This window comes from Solanum tuberosum, unplaced genomic scaffold (genome assembly GCF_000226075.1).
Source record: "Solanum tuberosum cultivar DM 1-3 516 R44 unplaced genomic scaffold, SolTub_3.0 scf00761, whole genome shotgun sequence".
Taxonomy (NCBI): Eukaryota; Viridiplantae; Streptophyta; class Magnoliopsida; order Solanales; family Solanaceae; genus Solanum; species Solanum tuberosum.
This window is the reverse complement of record NW_006239686.1, coordinates 79,450-90,399: the sequence shown is the minus strand read 5'-3', so window position 1 is coordinate 90,399 and position 10,950 is coordinate 79,450. Positions and strand designations below refer to the sequence as shown.

The 10,950-nt window shown below is 30.9% G+C and overlaps 1 long non-coding RNA gene across 1 annotated transcript in view; it reads right to left on the bottom strand.

Annotated features, from left to right (window-relative positions):
- Positions 1-5,211, bottom strand: part of LOC107059033 (uncharacterized) — an 8,001-nt gene extending 2,790 nt beyond the window's left edge. Inside the window, exon 1 of the long non-coding RNA XR_001472479.1 lies at positions 5,057-5,211. This is a non-coding gene — a long non-coding RNA (uncharacterized lncRNA). The remainder of the gene's footprint in view (positions 1-5,056) is intronic.
- Positions 5,212-10,950: the final 5,739 nt, after the last annotated feature.

Below are 10,950 nucleotides of genomic sequence, written 5' to 3'. Positions count from 1 at the left end.
GCTGATTCATCAACTAATTTTTTGTATGTTTTTTCAAAAATATTTTAGTTGCTAATTTGTTATAATTTATAAAAATCATTAACGTCATTTTCGAATAACTTATAGTATTGTTAACTTTCAATAATATATATTGTTCCATCTATTCAAATTCATGTGTCACCAATAGAATTTCAAGAGTCAACAAAAAATTTTCTAAAAAAAATATATTTTAATTATGATTTATAGTACTTTTAAATATAACGTATAGTGTGTTTGTAGGCTCTTATTAGATTGAAAAAATATTTTAAATTAGTAATTATTGTAATTAATAGTGTATATTACGTAATTTTCAAATTTGTAATAAATTTTTTTAAATATTAAGTCTAATAATTTATAGTATCTTAAATGTAATCTTTGAATACACATAAATTAAAAAAAGAAATAAGACAAATAAATTATAAATTGAATAATTGACATTTTCAAATATTAATTTACCACAAAATGAAAGTGAAGGAAGAAGTTGTGAGGCAGAAATAAAGAGAAGGGAATGGAATTAGTGAGGTGGGGTCCATATCCATTAAAAGAGATTGAAATAAATGCATGGCAAATTGAAAAGGTGTCAAATAGACAGGAAAACGGCCCACATGCATTGAATTAGTTGGCAGCCATTGAGTGGGTCACTAATACACGTGGGAGCGTTTGCATTTCACGCTTTTGGCTCCGAAAATCGTGTGTTTATTTATTTAAAGGTAGGATAGTTAAAGTGCCTATTTGTGCATTATGAAAGTTGGAGGTCAAAGTTAAAATTTGAAGCCAAGTTTAGGGGCTAATATATGTATTATGCCTTTCCCTTGTCATAAAAAAATATATAATAAAATACCCACAACAAAAATCAAGAATTCATGATAAGAGAGTAAGTAAAACTTTCGAATGTAGTAAACCTTGGGATTGAAAACTTAATTGAACCTTGCTAACTAAAATTTAGATGTAGGGCGTGAGAAAAAACTCGTTCACTCACTCTGATAATCTTACATACCTTAAGCGCTCTAAATTCTTGAGAATCTTTGGAGAAAAGGATACATTAACTCTAACTAGTTTTATTTCTTACTCTAACCATGCCTGAGCACACTGCAAATCTACCCAGCTGCTGGATTAGAAGAGGTGGAAGTAAGAGCCAGAAGAGATGGTGGAAAATCATTCCACATTGCATCTTGTGGACTGTGTGGAGAGAGAGAAATAACAGACGTTTTGGAGATAAGTCCAATTCCATTCATAGAGTCAAATGGAATTGTATTGTATCTTTATTTTTTTGGTGTAAACAAGTAAACATAGAGGAATTAGAGCTTGTAGATCTGTTAGGCTCTCTGTAAGTAGTTTCTCCCTTTTATTGTTTGTTTTGTTCCCTTTTGAAGGTCTCCAGCATATAGGATATGCTGAGGAATACAACATTACCAGTTTCAAAAAAAAAAACTAGTTTTAAACTAATTTCAACAACTAAATAACATTATTTTAAATTATAAATTAAACTAGGGGTTAATTCAATTTTATTTGAACTTATTTCAACAACTAAACTACATTAACTCTAACTGGTTTTAAACTAATTCAAACAACTAAATCCGCCAACTAAACCACATTATTTTAAATGATAGGGGTTCATTAAATTTTATTTGAACAACTAAACTACATTAACTCTAACAAGTTTTAAACTAATTCAAATAACTAAATCCACCAACTAAACCACATTATTTTAAACGGAAAAGGCTCAAAAATACCCCTAAACTATCAGAAATGGCTCAAATTTACCCTTAAACTATATTTCGGCTCAAAACTATCATTCCCGTCAAAGTATTGGGTCATACTTACCCTTCTAGTTAACAAAAGTATATTAAGTGTCACGTGGACGCCACATAAGCGCCAAACATTTCTCACTTCCACGTAGACTAATAAGATCCCTAATATCTAATTTTCCCCTCATTTCTCCATTTCCCTTAGAAACGATTTCACCCCCACCCCTTTCCCCTCATTTCGTAAGAAACAATTTCACAGATTTCTTCATATTTCTTCATTTCGCGGCTGAGTTTCGAAGTTGACATAGATTATGAAACAATGTCGGAATCTTCACTTGAAAAATCGTATGCAAGAAGATGTCATTGTGGTCTCAATGTTTTCTTTAAATTCCCAAACTGATTTTCTCGAGTACATGATTCCATTTCTTGATATTAAGTCTTGATCTTATTTATAACATGTTGAGACTGAATAATATGGTATTGTAATCTGCCTGCAGAGGCTACCAGAAGGCCTTTGTCAAAGCTTCACGTGAAAGACCTTTGACTAAAAGCATATACTTGATGGAAATTCAGTCATTAAGGGAATTTGGATGAAAAGGTTTGGGAAGCTTTCTTCAAACCTAAGATTACTCCAAAATTGGATGAGATCTTATAATAAACTTTTGAGGATTTTTTTTTTTGAAAAAAATTGCTTAGAGAAATATGACAGTGGTAATTAGCACATTTTACAGAAGGAAGTATTAGTCTATTCCTTAAGAAGAGGAGTCATGGCTTTCAAAACTGACTTGGAACTTTCACTAACAATATGTAAATCATACCCGAAACCTGACAGACAATTCTTCCAAGGTTAAGATGATCAAGCCGTCAAATTTAAAGCATTGAGACCACAATGACATCTTCTTGCATATGATTTTTCAAGTGAAGATTCCGACATTGTTTCGAAATCTATGTCAACTTCGAAACCCAGCCGCGAAATGAAGAAATTTGTGAAATCATTTCTTACGAAATGAGGGGAAAGGGGTGGGGTGAAATCGTTTCTAAGGGAAATGGAGAAATGAGGGGAAAATGGGTGAAATCGTATCTCAAGAGAAATGAGGGGAAAATTAGATATTAGTGATCTTATTAGTCTATGTGAAAGTGGAAAATGTTTGGCCCTTATGTGGCGTCCACGTGGCACTTAACATACTTCTGTTAACTAGAAGGGTAAGTGTGACCCAATACTTTGATGGGGAGGGTAGTTTTGAGCCGGAATATAGTTTAAGGGTAAATCTGAGCTATTTCCGATAGTTTAGGGGTATTTTTGAGCCTTTCCCGTATTTTAAATAATAAATCAAACTAGGGTTCGTTAAATTTTATTTGAATTAATTTCAACAACTAAACTACATTAACTCTAACTAGCTTTAAACTAATTCCAACAACTAAATTCACCAATTAAACCACATTATTTCAAATAATAAATTTAAGGGTTAAGTGAAATTTATTTGAACTAATTTCAACAACTAAACTAAATTATTAGCTCTAACTAATTTTGAATTAATTCCAACAACTAAATCCACCAACTAAACCACATTATTTCAAATAATAAATTTAAGGGTTAATGAAATTTTATTTGAACTAATTTCAACAACTAAACTACATTATTAGCTCTAACTAATTTTGAATTAATTCCAACAACTAAATCCACCAACTAAACCACATTATTTCAAATAACTAATCAAATTAGGGGTTAATTAAACTTTATTTGAATTTATTTCAACAACTAAACCACCTTACTGCTAAACTAGTTTCAAACTAATTCCAACAACTAAACCACATTATTAGAAATAACTAATCAAACATTATTTGAACTTATTTCAACAACTAAACCACCTTAATGCTAAACTAGTTTTAAACTAATTTCAACAACTAAATTCACCAACTAAACCACATTATTTCAAATAATAAATTAAACTAGGGGTAATTAAACTTTATTTAAACATATTTCAACAACTAAACATGCTAAACTAGCTTTAAATTAATTCGAACAACTAAGTCCACCAACTAAACCACATTATTTCAAATAACTAATCAAACTAGGGGTGAATTAAACTTTATTTGAACAACTAAACCACCTTAATGCTAAACTAGTTTTAAACTAATTCCAACAACTAAATTCACCAACTAAACCACATTATTTCAAATAGTAAATTAAACTTTAAACTTTATTTGAACTTATTTAAACAACTAAACCACCTTAATGCGAAACTAGTTTTAAACTAATTCCAACAACTAAATATCTTGCAAGAAAATCAATTTTGTCATCAATAGGATCAACTAGTGTTGGTACTTATGCTTAACAAATATATTATTTCTAAATTTAAAGCTAAGTGTCAACACTAGATGGACACAAATCGATCTTGCAAGAAAATCAATTTTGTCATCAATAGGATCAACTAGTGTTGGTACTCATGCTTAACAAATATATTATTTCTAAATTTAAAGCTAAGTGTCAACACTAGATGGACACAAATCGATCTTGCAAGAAAATCAATTTTGTCATCAATAGGATCAACTAGTGTTGGTACTTATGCTTAACAAATATATTATTTCTAAATTTAAAGCTAAGTGTCAACACTAGATGGACACAAATCGATCTTGCAAGAAAATCAATTTTGTCATCAATAGGATCAACTAGTGTTGGTACTTATGCTTAACAAACACCTTATCCCCAAATTTAAAGCTAAGTGTCAATACTAGATTGACACAAATCGATCTTGCAAAAAAGTCAATTTTGTCATCAATAGGATCAACTAGTGTTGGTACTTATGCTTAACAAACACATTATCCCCTAAATTTTAAAACTAAGTGTCAACACTAGATGGAGACAAATCGATCTTGCAAGAAAATCAATTTTGTCATCAATAGGATCTACTAGGGCTGGTACTTATGCTTAACAAACACCTTATCTCTAAATTTAAAGTTAAGTGTCAACACTAGATGGACACAAGTCGATCTAACAAGAAAATTAATTTTGTTATCACTAGGATCAACTAGTGTTGATACTTATGCTTAACAAACACAATATCATCAAATAAAAGTTAAGTGTCAACACTAGATGGACACAAATCGATCTTATAACAAAACCAAATTTGTCATCTATAGAATCAACTAGTGTTGTCACTTATGCTAAACAAACACATTATCACTACACTATAAAAATTCAAGCAAACCCTAAACAAAATGCAAGTGTTGTACATTGAATAAAACAAATCTAATATATACAATAATTAAACTTTTGGAGGAAAAAATACCTCGACTTTTTTTAATTAGGGATGGAGATGGAAGGGTTGGCGGTAGTTGGCTCGACGGCATCGAAGATTGGAACCTTTAATTAAATTGTACCCCTGCACTTTAAATTTTGTACACCAAATTTGGTACATTCTATAGTTGTTGAATTTTTTCTTTAAAAAACTACTTTAACAACAGATAGGTAGCACAAACGGCTTATAGAACACATAAAAAGTTATACTCTTATAAATCACAAAATGCCATAGTTCAATTTGATACATTTTCTTGAGAAAAAAAAAGAGCCAAGAGAAGATTAAAGGCTTTCGGTACAAATTCAAATTTAGTTATATATGGAGGGCCAATTGAGATAAGAAGTACTTTATTGAAAGCCGTTATAACTTTGTGTATTGTGTGAAGTGTGGATGCTCAGATATGGAGGGCCAAAAGGTGTTGGGATATAGGTTAGCTAAGTCTAGAGTGAAAGTGGGCTAGTCGTTTCGACGATTGGATGATTCGAACTCACCAGCTCACTCTCCGATGAATTCGCCTTTGGTCACGACTTAAACTAAAAAAATTATTTCGCTTTGTTCTTGTTGTTTATAATAAGAGGGGGGAAAACGTTCCTCTGTTATAGTGAGAGAAAATTATCAAAAGGGTCCTTAAGCACTAGTGAAAGAAGAAATCTTGGAGCTAGACAAATGGTCCCAACCTTCGTTAAGCACTAGAGCTACATAAACTGTTTTGCAACCAAGCAAATCATCAAAAATTGCATCACTTCTCTGCCACTGTTAAGGGTAGAAATTTAACATCTGTAGCCTTAGTCCCTGTTAGTTATCATTGTATGTTACCCTTACAACAACATCAAGTAGCATAGGTATTTCACCTTGAATGTCATCTGCTTTGAAAAAAAAATTCGAAGCCTAGAGTCTATAGAAAATAGTCTATCTACCTTCTCAAACTCCACTTATGAAACAACAAACAAGACATGAATGTGCTAAGAAGTAACCAGATGTGCTAGTAAAATGTTCACCAGATTTTCCATAGATTATAAGCACTTGATATGCTCAATTTACACTACGAATTTTCAGTAAATGAATCAAACAGCCATGAAAAAACAGTAAACTTACTGATCTCAGGATGTCGATATTTTAAAAAATTAAATATCTTTAATAAATATTGACATCGAGAGATCAATATTGTTTAAATTAAATAATAATGTAAATATACCGACCACTTGAGGTCGGTGTTTCTTAATTTATTTTAATATACCGACCTCTTGAGGTCGGTGTTTCTTAATTTATTTTAATATACCGATCTCAAGAGGTCGGTTATATATATATATGACCTCCTAATTAAATAATTCAAATATATTGATCAACAGAGGTTTATCAATATCAAATTTAATATATAAATCTCCAAATAGATTAGTGTTGACACCTAATTTTGATCCTCCACAATGTATATTAATCATCGAGATTCTTTAAATTTCAAACGATTTGAAATAATTGATTTTATAAAATTTGTAATGTTTTTCAAGTTATTTTAAATTAGTTTAGTCAGTTTTTATAATCTTAAAATAGTGTGCATATATATATATTATAATTTTGTATATAATTAGTATATTTTATGAATAGTCGAAAATCATCTCAAAAGATTTTATTTTCTTGCTTAAATATTTTTATTATTAGTTTAATTTAAATTATAGTTATAATTTTGAGTCAATTAGTTTATAATTAAGTTAATTATTTCATTTTGTTAAGACTAAGAAAATGATTCATTATTCATGATATTTAATTATTAGTGGAATTTACTATTTTAATCAATTTGAGTAAGACCATAACTTCGATTGAAATTCATATGGTCATTTTCTTAATTGCAATTTTAGCTATTCCTCACATCATCCTAACTAGGGGTGGGCGTCAGTGGCGTAGCCACATGGTGGTCAGGGTGTTCAATTGGACACCCTTCGTCGGAAAATAATACCGTATATACAAGTAAAATGATACACGAAATGATTAAATAACATAATTTGGACACCCTTAACACAACAAGTTATTGTAGCCCAGTGCTTTCACCTCCTAGGAATGAGCTATTTCTGGACACTCTTTGTGAAATTCCTGGCTCCGCCACTGGTGGGCGTTTGGTCGGTTTGTAAATTTCGGTTCGGTTTTTCGGTTTTCGATTTGGCAAAAATGTGAAACCAAACCAAATTGAAATAAATTCGGTTCGGTTATTACAATTTCGGTTTGATTTTTGATTTAACCAAATTTAATAAATAGTGGTACATTTTCAAAATTCAATCACTTTTTAATGCTTTAAGTACGTCTCACTTTCTCTTTTTTTCAGATACAAGAAACCAAAAACAAACAAAACAAAACAAAACACAGAGCATTATTATAGTTATAACACCAAACAAGCTAAGCTAATAATTTATTTCCCCTTGCAAAGCAAGCACTCTTCCAAACTTGGCTAACTCCTTTGCGATCATGCCCATTCAGATTTTGCTCTTAAAAAGATATGGAGCAATTTGAGGTCAACTCTTGATGAAGCAGCCGTGTATATATGTGCATAGTAACTTCGTAGCTTCATATGAATTTTCGAAGAATAAGGAAGGTACATGATTAATACTACATAGGAATGTCACTAATATATTTGCTTCATAGGCGTTACTATATCCTTCCTCAAAGCTTACAAGTTACAGGAGAAGTAGCCTCTAATTAGCAAATTATTTGACCTTATGATATCAGTCAAAAAAACAACCTTCCAACCAATTTCTCTGAAAAATTGTTTATAGTGTTAGATTTCATTATTAATTTACCATCAAAATAAAGATATCCATATGAGAGTTGGGACGCGATGAGCACTGACCTTTGAGTCACGACTAGTGAGCAAGCACTGAGCAGTGGCCAGTGAGAAGCGGCTTGCGGGCTGCGACTTGAGAGCACTTAGCGCGAACTGAGCAGGATGACGAGAGTTAAGAAACGAGCTGCGGCATAGTGTAACGTAAGTCGAGTGACGACTGACGACTGACGACTGACGTCTGACGAGAGTTGAGAGATGGTAGCTACTAGCTAGGGATTTCTAATTTGGGAAAATTGGGTTTTGGGCCACATTTGAATATGGGTTATGGGCTTACTATGAGGCATTGCCGTATGGGCTGAAGTAATTTAATATTATAATTTACAGGGGTAAAAAACTTAAGTATACTACTATAGAGGAAAGGCTCAAAATAGTCTTTCATCTTTGGGTTAAGGCTCAAAGTCATCCTTGAGTTTTACATGGAGCACTAATAGTTCCTTATGTTTGCAATATTGGTGCACTTTTGGTCCTTCTCAAAAATTTTGCCTATTTTTTAACATTAATTTTGTCCACAATTTTTGTATGATATGTTCAATCGTCATTTTATATATTTAGTAGAAATGATAACTCCATCTGAGAGAATGTGAGAAGAAAAACATCTTGTTTTGTTTAGTAGAAATTGTATTGCAGGTAAAGTCGAGAGGTTCATCACGATAATTTCACGTGCAATAGTTACAATTTTTTTTCTTTTCTTCCAACGTCATATGTTAAGATGTTCTTAGTTTAACTGCAGTAATATTTCTACTGAACAGAACAATGTGTTCTTCTTATCACCTTCTCTCACATAGAGTTATTATTTCTACTAAATATATAAAAAAGACGATTGGGCATTCCTTACATAAAATTGTGGGCAAAATTAATGTTAAAAAATAGGCAAAAAATTTTAGGAGGACCAAAAGTGCACCAATATTGCAAACATGAGGGACTATTAGTGCTCCATGTGAAAACTCAAGGATGACTTTGAGCCTGAACCCAAAGATGAGGGACTATTTTTAGTCTTTCCTCACTACTATATAACAATACCTTTTTTTTCACTTATATAGCAATAGTTTTTCTATAAAACTAGAATTAATATATATATATATATATATATATATAAAATTTTAATTTTTTTTTTTATAAAAAAAAAAAGAAACGTAGAATGAGTCACCCACCAAATCACATATCCCTTAATTTTCTCCAATTATTTTACCTTCCTGATTTACTCAGATTTGTTAAATATTCTCTTCCCGGAAGAGAGATTTCTAACAAAAAAAAAAACTCTCTGACTACTTTGATCGACAATTCAAAATGGATACCAATAATTTTTCAATTTTAATTCAACACAACAGGCAATAGGACTCATCAGGTATGTGAATAAAAAATGATTGATTTGGTATTTTTTTACGTTGCTAATATTTGTTTTTTCACACCGTCGGTGTTTAATGTTTTCGATAATTATTCGTTTGTTTATATTGTACGTCATTGTGGTGTATCATAAAATTTATATGATTTGATTATTAACATGGTGCATCTGGTAATCTTTAGGTTTAATAGCATGGGACTCATCACGTACGTTTTTTGGTATAAATTTAGTTTTTTGTTATATTATTAGGTTTAAGTAATATTTTTTTCTACGAGTAATATTTTTTTGTGGTATAGCAAATCAACTTTGGTGGTTATTAAACAGCCGATTCATTGAATATTTTTTGGTATAACTTTATGTTTAATTGATTACCGCACCAACGTAAGTTATTGTGCGTATAAAAATACCTAATTCGAATTTTTCTTATTATTTGTGATCTTGTTAAATTGGTATGTTTAATTGATTACCACACCAATTGGTTTCTTATCAATATGGTGTTATTGTTAATATTTAGACCTTATACAAAGACCAACTTCAAGTTAAAATTCGGGTACGTGTATTTGTGTATCTAATTGAGAAATTCTTTTGGTATGTGATTATATGTAATTGGTATGGTATATGCCTTATTTTGGTGTGTGATATTTTGTTATTGGTATCTTTAAGACCTTATACAAAGACCAACTTCAACTAATATTCTGGTACATGTGTTGGTGAATTTGTTTGTCTGACTAGTGTGATAACGAATTTTATACCTTAATTCTCAATTACATATGGTATTACTAATTTGGTGTAAATTATTTGGTGTAATTGATATTGTGAATAATGTTTTGGTGTGTGATTTGGTGAGTGAAATGGTAAGTGAAATTGTGGTGTCTAATTTGGTAAGTTTTTTGGTGTCTGATTTGATAAGTTTTTTTATGTGTGATTTGGTAAGTTTTGTTGTAAATATTATCGTACATCAAATTGGTGTATTAATTTGTCTGAATTCGTATATAACATGTTTAAAGAAATATTGAGTTGCATACTTGGTGTAGTTGATAGAGTAAATTATAGCTTGGTATATGAAAAGTAAGTGATTTGTAAGTGATAGTTACCAATTGTGGTGCGTGATTTGGTGAAAATGTATTTTTCAGACAACTAAATCAGTTCTCGTAAGTCGTTTCCAGCATAGCTATCTGTAAATATAATGGTACATTTATTGGTGTATTAATTTGCCTGATTTGATTTATATAACATGTTTAAAATTGTTGGTATGACAACTACTTATTGGTGTAAGGCATCGCAAAAGTGTTATGTAGTTTTGTTTTTGGTGAAAATGTTGGTCTGACAACTACTTAAAAACAACACCCCTTTGTATACCATTAATTACCATACTAACTACCAAACTGTGTTATGTAGTTTTGTTTTTGGTGAAAATGTTGGTCTGACAACTACTTAAAAACAACACCCCTTTGTATACCATTAATTACCATACTAACTACCAAACTGTGTTATGTAGTTTTGTTTTTGGTGAAAATGTTGGTCTGACAACTGTGTAATTTAATTTATGTACGAAATGCATCTGCTAATTTATTAAGTTGATTGATAATTTGTAATTTAATAAAGATAATTACGTGGATTACGATATCGAAGGAATGATGTATGATGCAAACACCAAATACGAAGGCTTCATTAATACTATATCTCCCCAATTGGATGTGGACATGGTCATAT